This window comes from Achroia grisella, unplaced genomic scaffold, assembly GCF_030625045.1.
Source record: "Achroia grisella isolate CSIRO2021 unplaced genomic scaffold, CSIRO_AGI_Agris_v1 utg452, whole genome shotgun sequence".
Lineage (NCBI taxonomy): Eukaryota > Metazoa > Arthropoda > Insecta > Lepidoptera > Pyralidae > Achroia > Achroia grisella.
Window position 1 is genome coordinate 1,686,496 of NW_026712864.1, and position 14,493 is coordinate 1,700,988.

General features: G+C 31.7%; 1 protein-coding gene across 1 annotated transcript in view; it reads left to right on the top strand.

Annotated features, from left to right (window-relative positions):
* The window catches only part of LOC131845099 (cilia- and flagella-associated protein 299-like), a 251,121-nt gene that overhangs the window by 199,474 nt on the left and 37,154 nt on the right, over positions 1 to 14,493 (top strand). The gene's annotated exons all lie outside the window — the stretch shown is intronic.

Consider the following 14,493-nt stretch of genomic DNA (forward strand, 5'->3'; position numbering starts at 1 on the left):
TAGGGCCGATAACAAAACTTCATTTGTAGGCTTGCACCATACCGGGCGAGCATTGGTCTATTAATAATATTAATGTTGCCACAAAACGCCATTAAAGTAGGACATATTATGTAAGAGTTTACTATAACTATAATACACGATTTTCCCTCTGCATTGAGCGGGTAACGTGAGGTGAACTCACTTAAGGTAAAGCAGAGTCAAGTTCATATATCAACGAGCGTTCACCTTTGCCCGTGAATGCTGGCTTCAAGTTAAGATGGTCGGACGCGACGCGTACAGTTGCCTTTATATAAATTGTAGGTTCACAAATGGTCACTATTATTTGCGTAAATACATATATATGTATATATACTGAACAAAACACAATCGAAATAATCGTTATTGTTGCTATTAAAAGTTGTCAATATATCTTCTCAAAGTATATTCCAATCTAAACCAATAATATTTTTCACTTATGAAATGATTTCATTAAATTTAAAATTATGGGATCTAGAAGACTATCTATTATCCAAAAAGAAGCCGCCGGTAACGCGAGTAACAATTGGTATTATTTAAAACAAAATTTAGAATTAGTTTTCATCATCATTACATTATTAAAATTTTGTACAGGATATAAATAGTAAAACAAACGAAAGTTTCAGATGAACTTTTCCCTACTACCAATTTGATTACGAAATTTGTTACTTGTTTACAATAATTTAATAATTTAATAATAACTTACTGAGGTATATTTAAATACTACCATTAACTTGTAATCTGTGACTGTCACCTAAAACATTTATTTACCTGAGTGTACTATTGTAATAGGCACTTACTCGCCAACGTAATGTTACTATTTAAATAAACAACAGTTTGGAGTGAGTGAAACTGAAGATATACCTACCATATATTATTGTATCTATACTAAATCTGTAATATTACAGACAATATTGTAACATCGTAGCATCAGATTATTTTCATAATTCCTAACGAAAGTGCATTTATAACTGATACATATCATGTTTTTATTCAATACTAGCTGTACCCGCGACTTCGTCCGCGTGGAATGTTATTTTATTTTTGAAAAATAAAAGTAGATCCTTATTACGTATGCTACCTGTCCAAAAAAGCCCCGTCCAATCCCGTCAAAATCGGTCCAGCCATTTCAGAGATTAGCCGGAACAAACAGACAGACAGAGAGACAAAAATTTTATAAAATGTTATTTTAGTGATGTAGGTACCGTATTTATATTCAAATATGCATGTAGTAAAAACGGTTATTTCAATAGTACAAACAGACACTCCAATTTTATTTATATGTTAAAGACTGCTCTATTTAATACCATATTTGAGTATTAACTCGAGCGAGTCCTCATTACGGTAACTATAGACTACTTAGTTGTTGTTTACAGACTTGATTCGTAAATACAGATTCAGAATTCTACAATTTCTGTGAAATAAATGGTTGACCTTTATATAATATACGTATTTATATAATAATACTAATAAAATGTGTCTGTTTCCTTTTCACGACTTATCTTCTAAGCGGAGCTTAATGAAATTTGATATGAAAATAATCACAAGAGCGGACAACGGTTCTCTTTTATCTCAAATAATAATTTACAATGGTTTTAATTACAATAGAGGATGAATGTCTGTGTTGATGAAGTCACCGATAATGGAATACTTGAGAACTAAAATGTCATGCTTCAGTATTCAGAAATTATAGGTACTGCCGTATCATCCTTCAAATCACAACACAGCTGGAGAAGTAAGCTGATCTGTTGCAGAGTTATGTGCGACAGAAGTACTCATAAAATACAAATTAAGATGTTGTCTTTTATACCTACAATTATGGCGCACATTACAAATGAACACACATAATTACAAACAATAATATAGGCGCTTAATGCTTAATAGCAGTCTTCTATTTACTACTTGTACTGAAGGATCTTTTTAAGAATGCACACCGCTGCTGTAGGCAGTTTTTTTTATGTATGATAATGGAAAGGCGGACTCGCCTGCGCTAACAGTTTACGCTGGCGGGGCACCAGTGGAGGATGATAAGAGGTCAAATCAGTTTGGCCATCGTGACAAATTCACCAAGAAATCATCACGGGAATTCATCATGGGGCCCAGGGGGAACCGCGTGGAGATCAATCTGACACATTACAATCTGTACATTGCTAGCAATAAATTCATCAGTTCACTTTACTAACAATCCCCTTTCCTTCTGTAGGCAGTGTTCTATCTATGTATCTATGCTTGTACATTGAATAGGTCGACATAGAAACATCGATTAAATTCGGTCTAACGACAAATAAGTGCACAGCATAAGTCACGTTCACTTTTGGGTTAACTAACTATAAATAAACTCTTAAACAACATAACATACACCATATAAGGTGCAGCCATTCACTGCCCCATTTAATACGATCAAACGCGTATTCAATGTTCACAGGATATTGCGTTCTTTGTCCTAGCTCGACAAGTTGTATTTGAATAAGTTCAAAAACATAATATATGGGTAATTATAACATATTGCTGCTACTAATGACACCCCATTGCTGTATTAGTAGGTACATATATACATGAGTACTTGAATACATGTCTATACAAAGTTCAAGTTTCAACCAGCAAGTAATCTTATCGCGCAGCACATTATTTTTAATGTTAATTAAAAAACAAAAGTATACATAAATCTAATTATATATCTATTGATTTTTGTTAGATTTTTTTCAGATCTTGATTACATAGTAATTTGGTACAAATTTGAATGTAAATCCATATATAAGTATATGACAAAGTAAACTACAATGTACAGTCATTTATTTTTATCCCCAATATGTCATAAGAGCACTAGAGGAACAAATCACAAATTGGTATAGGCGGAAAATAATAATAATTATAAAATAAAAATACAAAATATAACTTGGTTAACAATAAGTTTAAATTGTTTTTAAAAATATATTTACTTACTCGAAAATTGCTAGATTCTAGTTTCAAACAGTTATTTGAATTTTACGTAGATATTATTTAAGTACGTTAAATTCAAATTCTATACTTAATAATTAATTATTGGGTATAGAATTAGAATTACAATAGTATAATAGTAGGTTAAACTATTCACCTTAGTCTCAGTCTCATCTAAGGGATATTTTACATCATGACAATCTTTATACAGGCCCAACGTCTTAGAGAATGGTAGGGATAACATCGCCGAGGCCATGGGAACCTTTTCTTATACGTCAAAGCTCATTTAAGGGCCAAACGTTACATAATTTGTACATTTCTTATGTAGGACTGTTATGAGTAAATCTCAGTTAATTAGCGAGTATGTCCCAATCGGACACAACTTGAATTCAAACAACGCGACGCTTGAAGCAATAGAGAAAGTAGAAGATACTTCAGTTCATAATAATTACGACACTCGCAAAGGTGTGAATTTCAGTTTAGGAATAGTTTTCTGTATGACAAAAATTAGCGTATCATACAAAATATGACTGTGTTAAAGCAACGTGTATTACAATTACAATAGATACTACCTCAGATAACTACATATACGAATATACAGAATCTGATCTACTCAATCTTTATATCAATATGGATATAAAAAGAGAGAGCTGATTTTGTTACGAGGAAAGAACTCCGGAAATAACTTCATCAATTTCAGAGATTCTTGCACTATTTGTAAGGTACATTATATAAGAATAACATAGTATACATAGATTACAAAACTCTGTCAATTCAAAAGTTAATACTACCCAGATAAAGCTGGGTCGGCGACTAGTTAATAAAATAAAGATGTTAATAATAAACATAATGTGAAAATAACCACAACAAGGACATTTAAAAATTATATCAGTAGTTGTAATTATGTAGATGAAGTACATATACCAAGATTATAAAACCCAATCAAAGGGAAATAAGAATTAGTCACGTGACAATTATTTGATATGAAGAGTTTACGAAAACAACACAAATAAGTCCCTGGAAATGGAGTGCCATATGTGAAACACTGCCTCTGCGAAAAATATGTGCGCCATATGAAGCCATATACTGTAAATATTTTATGAAATATTTGGGTATGACAACCCTACATATATCAAAAAATAGATGGGTCGTGCATATCTACTAAGCAAGTAATCACTACATTTTGGACATGTCATTATAATACTAGGATATTAGGTTTACAGTTACATGCCGCAAAATAATAATAATTATTTTCGAAAATATATATTTTAAAGAATATTGTATGTGAACAAGTTCTATAATATAACAAGTAATAAGGCCATGCATTTGTGTGCTACGGTTTTATATATACTTTAATATTATAATCATGTAACTGCCTATCTGTCTATTACCTTTTTTTTTTGTTGTTGCATCAACTAATTTTGATCAAATTTTGTTATACAAAAATAGCTTTAATTATATTCATAAAGAAAAGGAAATTAAATACTTTACTTTTTAAATTCTTTTATAACTTAGTTAAACTGAGTACAATGTTTGATCTTTTTTATTTATTCAATATGATTGTCGATTCCACCATAAATCACTCTATCTAATATCCGTTTTAAGCTGAAAATCCAACTGAAACCCCGACGAAATTGAAAAGTCGCAACCGCTAAATAAAAAAGTTAAGGGCTTTATTCAGAATCCACACAGCTAAACTAGCATCTGCCATTTTTACAATTAAAAATCAAGCATGTAACATATTGATAACTGGTAGACTTGCAGATCGACAGTAAAGCGGCAAGTTCTTTCAAAAGCATGACATATCATATTAATTGGTACTATTAACTAGCACCTCGACATGACGGTCTCTACATTGGCATCAGGGTTGCCAACCATAAGATACTTAGACGAACGATGAAATTAAAATTGTGATAAAATCTTTTACATTACCGCAATTAGTTAATTTAATCTCGTATAATATATCATACTATTCTGTACAAAACTCGTACAAACTAGTTCGAGGATAAAAATGTCCTCTTACAGAAATCCAAAAATCTCGTATTTATACGAGGATCTATGTACGCTTGGCATCCCTAATCAGCATGGAATGACTGGCATAGGTATGTAAGTAATATTCGTTGTAAAATATTTGGTAATTTTATAGTGATATGATATATAATATAGGACTTCACAACTTTCAAAATTTCTTACGCATCTTGTACATCTATCTCTCAAATCTGTAACTTCTGAAAGATGCACAAATAGTATATACTATATATGTAGTATTGCATAGTATTAATTAGGAGAAAATAGAAAAATGTATTTGATATTTACACAAGTAAACAAATTCCATTGATATATTCGAAAGTATATCTGAGTGAGTAACTATAAATATTCGAATTCATTATTAACCATTATTATTTTCTGTATCCATAATGAGCAGTTGTAGGAACCACAAATATTTTTAAATTTTGAAACACCAACTTGTGTAAAGTTTGTGTTTCAAAATTTAAAAATATTTGTGTTTCCTACATCTGCTCATTATACAACAGAAGTGAGTCCGAAATACCTTAAAAGTCCTTTAAAGAGAAAAAAGACGGCAATATTGATAATATTGTAGTAGTACCCATACCACAAACTCTACTTATGTAGCTTGGAACTAGATAGCGCTGTGTGATTTGTCCTGAGAATATTATTATTGTTACTTATATTTATGTAACAAAATTGTGATCCATCTCACAAAGAATATATCTAGTAGTTCTATAATACATTTTTAGGATTAGTATAAATTATGTAGGACACACGCATCAATCGATAATATATTAAACAATCACATTTGTTATATGTAATCCATATATTTGTATACCTTAGTGCCAATATAAAACAATAAAAAGAGTACGTAGGCATAAAGTTCGCAAATACTATTACACTTTTGCATATTTCCAGTGGGTACGTCACTCTCGAGGTCGAGATGTATGTATAGGACCAATTGATGCTGTCACATCTTATCTACAAACAAATATAATGAAATTGTAACGAGGTCAATACTATATTATTATAGGCATTTAATAAGAAATAAGTTGTAAACAATTATATTCAATCGGCAAATATGTAATTAAGAACATCGCATGAATCTTTGATAAGTCTCTGATCAAACGTTCTAACAAAATCGGTATACTGTAGATTTTTTAATCCTTTTTAATGGGTGACAATGGAAGGATGCTCCGGTCGGTGTTGGCGGTATACGCTGGCTAACTGACCTGACTTCATGCTCCTATAATTTACCACTGGCCAGAATATATATTTATTTATTTATATACACACTATCATCACAGACATATGCCCAATACAACAGTGCATCCAATATTACAACACCGGTTTGGTATCATAGCATATAAAATACAATGCGGTCCTTATCACACAGACTACATACAAACAAATCCGTTCCCTCTGCTATTTGACTGAGAGTGGTCAGTGGTGCTTTCATTAATAAATTAGTCCTGTCGCGGGGTACTGCTAGCAGCTGGGGTCTTCGTCAGCACTATACCACATTCATACAATTAAAAACATTTATATCCTATATAATTTATATTGTGTACTATAGTTGTAGAACATGTCCAGTCAGAAGGTATGAAGCAGCTTATTGGTAATAAACGTGATTGTTATTACCTATCGCGGATATACACCTGCACACGAGAATAAAAATCTTTAATTCCATATTAACTAGAACTTTAGAATAGAAAAGAAAAGAAATCGTTGATTAACATAAACTTAAATTTGAGTAGTCACAGTTATGTTTTTTTAATCTACCCCTTTTATGGAAATCTGTCTTATCACAAGAAGAATGAGCAAGAAACTTGCGTGTTGTTCTTTCGAATAATTGTTGAAACTTTATATTTTAAGTTCAAATGTATGACTACAAACTACCAATAATTCACTAGAGTCAGAATATAACTACACAACAAGATTCAATCAGTTGTAGTTATTAAAGCAGATCAGTCTCTACAAACAACACTAGTTCACGAATATGATGAATGCGCTAGCAGCCATCACTGCGCTCGATCATACATATTTTAGGGATCCCAATGAAACTTTTGTAATTTTCTTTTAGTAGTTAATTTACAATGACCTTGTATTGTCGAGTTCTAATTCTTCAAATGTGTATCAATAATTGCTATCCCATAGGATTGTGAAGCGAGCAACCTAGTCCAATTTATACCATGTGAAATTGCAAAATAAATAGAAAACTTCGAATGGAGAAGAAGCAGTCTCCATATTCTACATGATTTTCCATTTATCAATTATCAATAATAAAATCAGTGTATATTCTAAAAAAAGACAATATAAATACAAGCACTCTGTAAAAAATATGTACCTACCTACAATTTAATCATCTGGTTAGATGATCTGGCGCACCATCAAATAGCAGATGATTTGCACTCGTACTGGCGGCATACTCACAAAGGAATGTTTCGCACAAAGTGGACAGGCTATAGGTACATAAAATACTTACAATTGCTCTTTGTCTCTACGGAATCCAAATTGTAATTCTGAACATAACCAACATAAAAAAATATAAGTTATAAAATTATGCATTATCACTTAACACACATGTAATGTAATCGTGCATCTATGATTCAATAAGTAGCTTGTTATTACGTTATTATTGTTTAAATTATTCATTACTGGTGACAATTGCGGAAATGCAATATTTTATGACACTAATATATACCTGTGTTATATACACATCTTAGGTTCTTTGATACCTGTATATACTACTGTATAATACTCAACAATATAAACAATAGAAACTTAAAAACAAATAAACAGAGTTAGTTTTATATTTTTAATATCAATATAAACATTGAAATTAGTACCAAAAACAATCCAAAAGAAAATTTGGAATGAAAGTGAAAAGCAAAAGAAAAATTCAGAAATACATATAAATATCTAAAAAGGATGCATTTCGTAATAAACAATTCTTAAGTATAAATGTTAGTGTATTATAGACGCTGTCAGGTATATGAAACTCTTGTGAGCAGTTGATAGCGCAGTACCAACCAAATGGGCAGTTAACGGCTAGTGGAACGCATTATAGCGTAGTATTAAACGATAATGCAGCTCATCTGCAGGTGGAGTGCCCGTGTTTGCTTTTAGCTTCCTTCTGAACTTATAGTAAACATACATATCCATATATGATTACTAGATGACAGGAATTTTCTAGAAAGTCTTTCAGGAAGAATCCAATATTACAAATATTCCAAACATACGAGTATACACTAATATGCACAATGACTGATTTAAAAAAGGAACACTGTCAAGTTTCTTCCCAAATCTTCTGCTTTAACTTATCTGAATTAAGCTGGATAATATAAGAACAAATACTACTAAGATAATATAATATGCATAAGTTTTTTTTTCGGACACTATTACTCATGTAGCTTACCGTTAGGTGTATATGCATCAGTAAATAATTATAAAAGTTTGTATTTCGGCCAGATTTTTTAAATAATACCGATATATTTTTTAAAATAAACTCATCTAATCCGTACATTCTCAAAAATTTACATCAGAATAGTTTGTCCAAAACTCAATTATTATGAAGTACCGAAGTTTCCGGTATCTCGGTAGCTCAACGAATATTTTATGTAAATATTATCCGGAACAAAAATGTGAATACCTCTTATAACAAAGTTGTTAATCACCGTCTCGCTGCCACGTGAATAAAATACTCATACATTTTAAAATTGGTAAAAAAATACAATCATGGCAAAATTTAGGGGTAAAGTTAACTTTTAGCAATGGACAGGATATTCACACCCGGATTCAAATAGTCCCATACAAATATTGTAATAAAACAATGTCTTAGGGTCAAATACGTTACTTAATTAAATGGACTTTGTTTCCGTTCCTAAGGGCTCAACACAAGATCTACACTCGATAAATATAATAAAATTAAAAAAAGACTAGTAGGTGCCTAATGAATGAAAACAAATATCAACATATCTCAATTATGAAAAACCAAGCAATTACTCATCGGGTCGATTATGTCTGCCATGATATGTGGATGTTTGTTCTATTTCGATACTAATTATTAAACACTAGCCACTCGCCCCGGTTTCGCACGGGTGTACATGTATTATATATATATTCTTCTTCCTCCATACTCCATTCTATTCTTGAATCACTCTATCTATAAAAAAAACAGCTTCAAAATCCGTCATATATAGGGACGGACAGACAGCGACAGCGACTTTGTTTTACACTATGTAGTAATTACCATTTCCTACATAAATATAGAAAAAATAGTGATGTTCTATACACACTATAAAGTTTCCACTATAAAGATAATTTTATATTTCCTTACAAAACAATGACAATTCGTTTTTTTGGGTTTTAAATAAACATCGTAATTTTCATTGTTCTAAGTCACTTAACTACTCATTATGGACCTGCCATGTAGCTAAATATAATTCACGCCTTTGTATAATGTCAACTATTATTAGTAATTTCTTTCTTCATGTTTAGAAGACTTGTTCTGACTTCTGGACAGACTGTATAAATGGCGGTTACAAATTTCGGAGATGTGCTCCTGTTAAGACAACAAATTCCTATATTCAGAAGAAAATGCCAATAAGAAATATAAAGGTGTCAAAGACGAATTTCAAATATTAGATGTACTATGTCAATTAATACTCCTTATTCTTTGTTATTACATGCTGAAAAACCTTCCTAAGAGGAAAACGTAGGTACTAATTTTAAATTAAACAATGTAAAATGTAATTTAATAATGTAAAATACTGAATCTCTAAATTTAGAATTTTTTTAAATTAAATAAGTTCTAATCCAATTTGTAATTTTTATATATTTTTATATTTCTATAAGTACAAAATTCTTTTACTGAAACTAAGTCGAACGAGAAGCAATTTTCTTACCTCAATTTAATAAAGGAATAGACAGTGACAGCGAAAATGAACCTTACAATTTAAAAACAACCCATAGAAAAATAGTCTAATAGAGAACATCCCTTTTTTATAGTCGCTATTGTTATCGGGTGAATATAAATTGCATCACAGTATTCGTTATATAATAATGGAAAAATTTACACACCTTCACATTCCCTTGCCGTAACTTCTAAACTTTGTCAATAATTGAAAACGACATTTGGTAACTAGTGACATCTGTAGACCGTAGGAAAACGTCAACCTGTTTATTTATTTTAGACTATAAAATGTCAGTCATAATGATGAAGAGATTATTATGTATGATGACAGATTAGTACATGGGCTGCTGTTTATTCCGATTAATCATAATCACGAACAAAGTCACAAGAATAAGCTAGTGTTAACTAACGCAATGACATTACTCACATAATCCTAAGACATAAATAAACCACCCAAATCTTCAATTTAATCAGATAGTGACATAGAAGGAAGAAATAAACAAATTTACACCCTCTGAAACAAAGTTATTAAAGGCTAGTGACACCATAAAAAATACATCTAGTCAAGCTTTATTGTCTCACGGTCCATTCCTAATAAAAGACTATTTGTGGGAGTTAAACTGTTTCTTATACGTATTGTACGTATCCGGTTGTATTATACGTATAGGTATAGGGCACCATTTAATGCTTATTGGTATTGATGGATTTCTAAATGCAACCTAATACTGGGTTATAGAATATCGTGTACCTATAGACCTTCTATAGTTATCTTTATATTAATAAATTTATTGTAATTGATAAATATAATAGAATTTATCACTTATTATAAGCTTTCATGATTTGAAGTTAAAATGCCTAATGTTGAAAAAATAAAACAGAGGAGTATATATACATATACATTTATTTTAAAAAATAACTTGTGATCATTCACTCTCACTCTCATTTATTCATTATATTTGTCGACGAATGTATTACGATGTCGAAGTAGCATTGTCATCATTTATTTCTTCCATGTTCTATTTAATTGCATGCTACACTCTAAATGCGCTATTAGAGTGTAGCATGCATGTGCAACAGATATAGATTTAGCTATTTATCTATTATATATATTTATCTGTATACAATATTATTATTGTCTTATCTGTCATTAAGCTTAGTCGGACTTTTGCTTGTAAAGATAAGGTGTGCATAATAAAAATCTAGGGCAACGACATAATCCAGCCGAAGTGCACCAGGATCTAAATGGTGATATGTCGCAGTTTTTTTATTTCTTTTAATGAATGATAAAGGAATGGTGTCTCGGCCTGAGCTAACGGTTTACGCTGGCGGGGTACTTCATCAGGTAAATTCACCAGGAATTTATCATGATGGTTTCTAGGGGGAAACGCGTAAAGGTCAACATTACATGGTACATCATTGAGTTCGCTTCATTGGGGCTCATGTCCAGGTTCTTGGGCGAATGCAAAAGTCGTCACATGGCCTAACCGATGTAAATTAATTGGAATACCATGACAATTTATCTTAGATTAATCCTCGTACCTGAAAGATCTGACTTTCTATAAAGATTGACTTATTTTATCGACTTAAAACAGATTATGGGTAGGTAGTAATACGAAGACATTATTCTTCTCTATATAGGTACTTACCTATATTCGAATATACTACAATTGCTTTATATACATTACATTGTCTTAAACTACTATTTATTTTCTACTTGAAAGTAGAGATTTGTTTTGTTTCATATACTTCTGCTCTCTTGTAGCATATAAGACTACACAAATTAAATCTCCTAGTAGAGAAATTTCAATTTTGCAATCATTGTACTAAAGTCTACAACTCAATACAATTACAAATGCCTACTCAAAAAAGTCTGTGTGATTATTATAATATCGGTTCCTTCAATTCTTCCTGGATGGTAGTGGTACTCCCAGTGTACTACGCGTGGCACTGGCAATGAACTTGCGCGAGGTCAGGAATTATAAATGTAGTATAGCGGACAGCGAGAAGGGGAAACGCTTGATAAATCTGCGTCAGGGTTGTCAGCCATGCGAGGATCTCGTAAAACCAAACCACCAAAAATCTCGTAACTGTACGAGACAGTTACGAGATTTTTGGTATCGATTTTTCAGTATCGTCATCCTCGTACAACTTAGTATGAATTATTAACCGGGAAATTTTACACTACAACTAGAAATTTTTAGTGTACCTAATATGAATTCAAGTTTAATATCCTTTCATTCTCGTATATTCACACTTTGACTGCTGTTGACTGTTTTTGTTCATGATATATGTCGCTGACTCTTTTTGCAAAACTGAGTATTGTATATTTTTGATATTTTAAAATACTTATATGTCATAAATAATATGAGTGTAATATTTACATAGAAATACAATTTTTTAATTTTGTTATTTACAGATAATATCAACGTATACAGTACGTTACTAACAGGGAGTCTGTTAGTAACGTCCCATTCGACACCCGGAGATCCCTCCCTCATTGTCAAAATGTGCGGTTTTTTGGGCTCCTGTATAACACAAAAGTGTTAACGTTGACAACCCTGATCAGTAGTATACAAAGATAGTATCGTAGCTATGTACATATAATAAACGTATATTAGTTGTTACATTTGTTCCGCATACATCGTGCCCCAGTACCCCACTTACGCTTGCAGGGCTGTTTTGATAATTTAACATATTAGTATACTCTATCGTTACTTGATAAGTCATCCTTAATGGATGACTATATCACCATAAGGCATTTTCTGCCAGTCAACCATAAGGTAATTGGGAATTAGTGGTCGATGCATTTAAGTAAATAACATGAAATAAAAAAATAAAAAAGGAAGTAGGTATATAAATATAACGACTGTAATATATAATTAAGCTATGTATTTATACTTCTTTGGTATAAATAATATATGATGTTTATAACTAAAACTTTGGTATCTTATATATTATATTAATTTAAATCACATTTATGAAAATGGCGCCATTTTACAATAAAGCGTCAAATTAAATGTGAAGCGCAACCTTATTATTTAAATTAATAATTAAATACAGTACAGTTGGCGACAAGTAATAATTCACGCGTGTTATTAATAAATAATATATATTTATATCCAAATACATATTATAAACAAATTCAAATCAAACATAATAGATAATATAGGTAATTAACCTACAAATCTTTCAATAGCATTATTCACATAACATTATAGCAAATCTATTAAACTGATGAGGATAACTCTTTTACTAAATGAAAGGCCACGATTTCCATCGTATACAATATCGGTGTACAGCTTTTATATTATATTACATTATTATTACATTCGCTTAAGTTAAACAGCTTATAGTATCAACAAAAAGACTCAACAGACAGCCAATGATAAAACTTTCCAGACCGAATGGAATCTTTTATGACTGAGGAACGCGGTAGTGGAAGTTGGTATACCTACATTGTTACACCATTGCCAAACGTATTTTCCTATCAGTCTCGTGAAATGGCCTTAAAGCTATTAAGCGCCGAATCCAAGCTAATCACGCGACCTCAGAACGAGTGACAAATATTATCGCAAATGAAATTCAATGCCGGGAGGTTGAGGCCAGCCGATTTGTTGATTTGTGATACTCTATATACTGTGGGAATACGGACTCATTCGATTAAACACATACAGGACCATTCGTGTAATATCACACGTTAAGGGGGACAGGTCGACAAAGTAACGTTGTAAAACAAGGAAATGGAGGAGTCACAAAGTTCATGTAAAAATCATGAAATATAGTATCCATCCCACGCTCCTACGAAAGGGAATATATTTTGTGACATCATTTTTCACGTTCATCATATGAGACATCATAATTTAAAACAGGAAATTTTAACTATCACAATTTAATCCACACAGCGCCATCTAGTTCCAAGCAAAGCAGAGCTTGGATTATATTTAGTTTTTTTTTTTTTGTAAACACATACGCAATATATGTACATAGTAAAGACCCAGACCGATAGAAACAATCATACTAATGAATATAAATGTTTATACCATGCGAGGAATCGAACCCGCGGCTATCGGAAGTAAGGCGTCGTAATAAACCGCTAGAACACTGAAAGCGTTGTATTAAAATGTGACCTAATGTTACTAGTCATATATTACTAGTATTGATGTAACGTAATTACCTTTACGGTATCTCGCGATCCCACAAATAGTTGCTGTACTCGATAGAATTGATTCCTACTCGTAGATATAACGACTACTGTCGATGACACATCTGTGAGTTAAGAGGTAGCTACTATTTATTTGGTATGATATAGAACGATGGATGTTAGCTTGTTAACCATGCCATAAGTACAAAAACTGTTATTAAAATGTTAACTTTATATTCATAAATAGAAACTCGAACGTTGTCGCAGATCCAACGACAGTATTTTTTGTCACGCTGAGGGTGTCACGTAACCAGGTATATTTTCATAGACAAATTATATTATCAGTAGGAAACGGCGTTTGAAGATCCCCAGCGCAGAGTGTAGAATCTCAGATTCGGAAGAGGGTAATCTCTTTCGTGCCTTTATACCTACTATAAACTGTGTAGGTTTCAATATTACTTAATGCCTATATTTG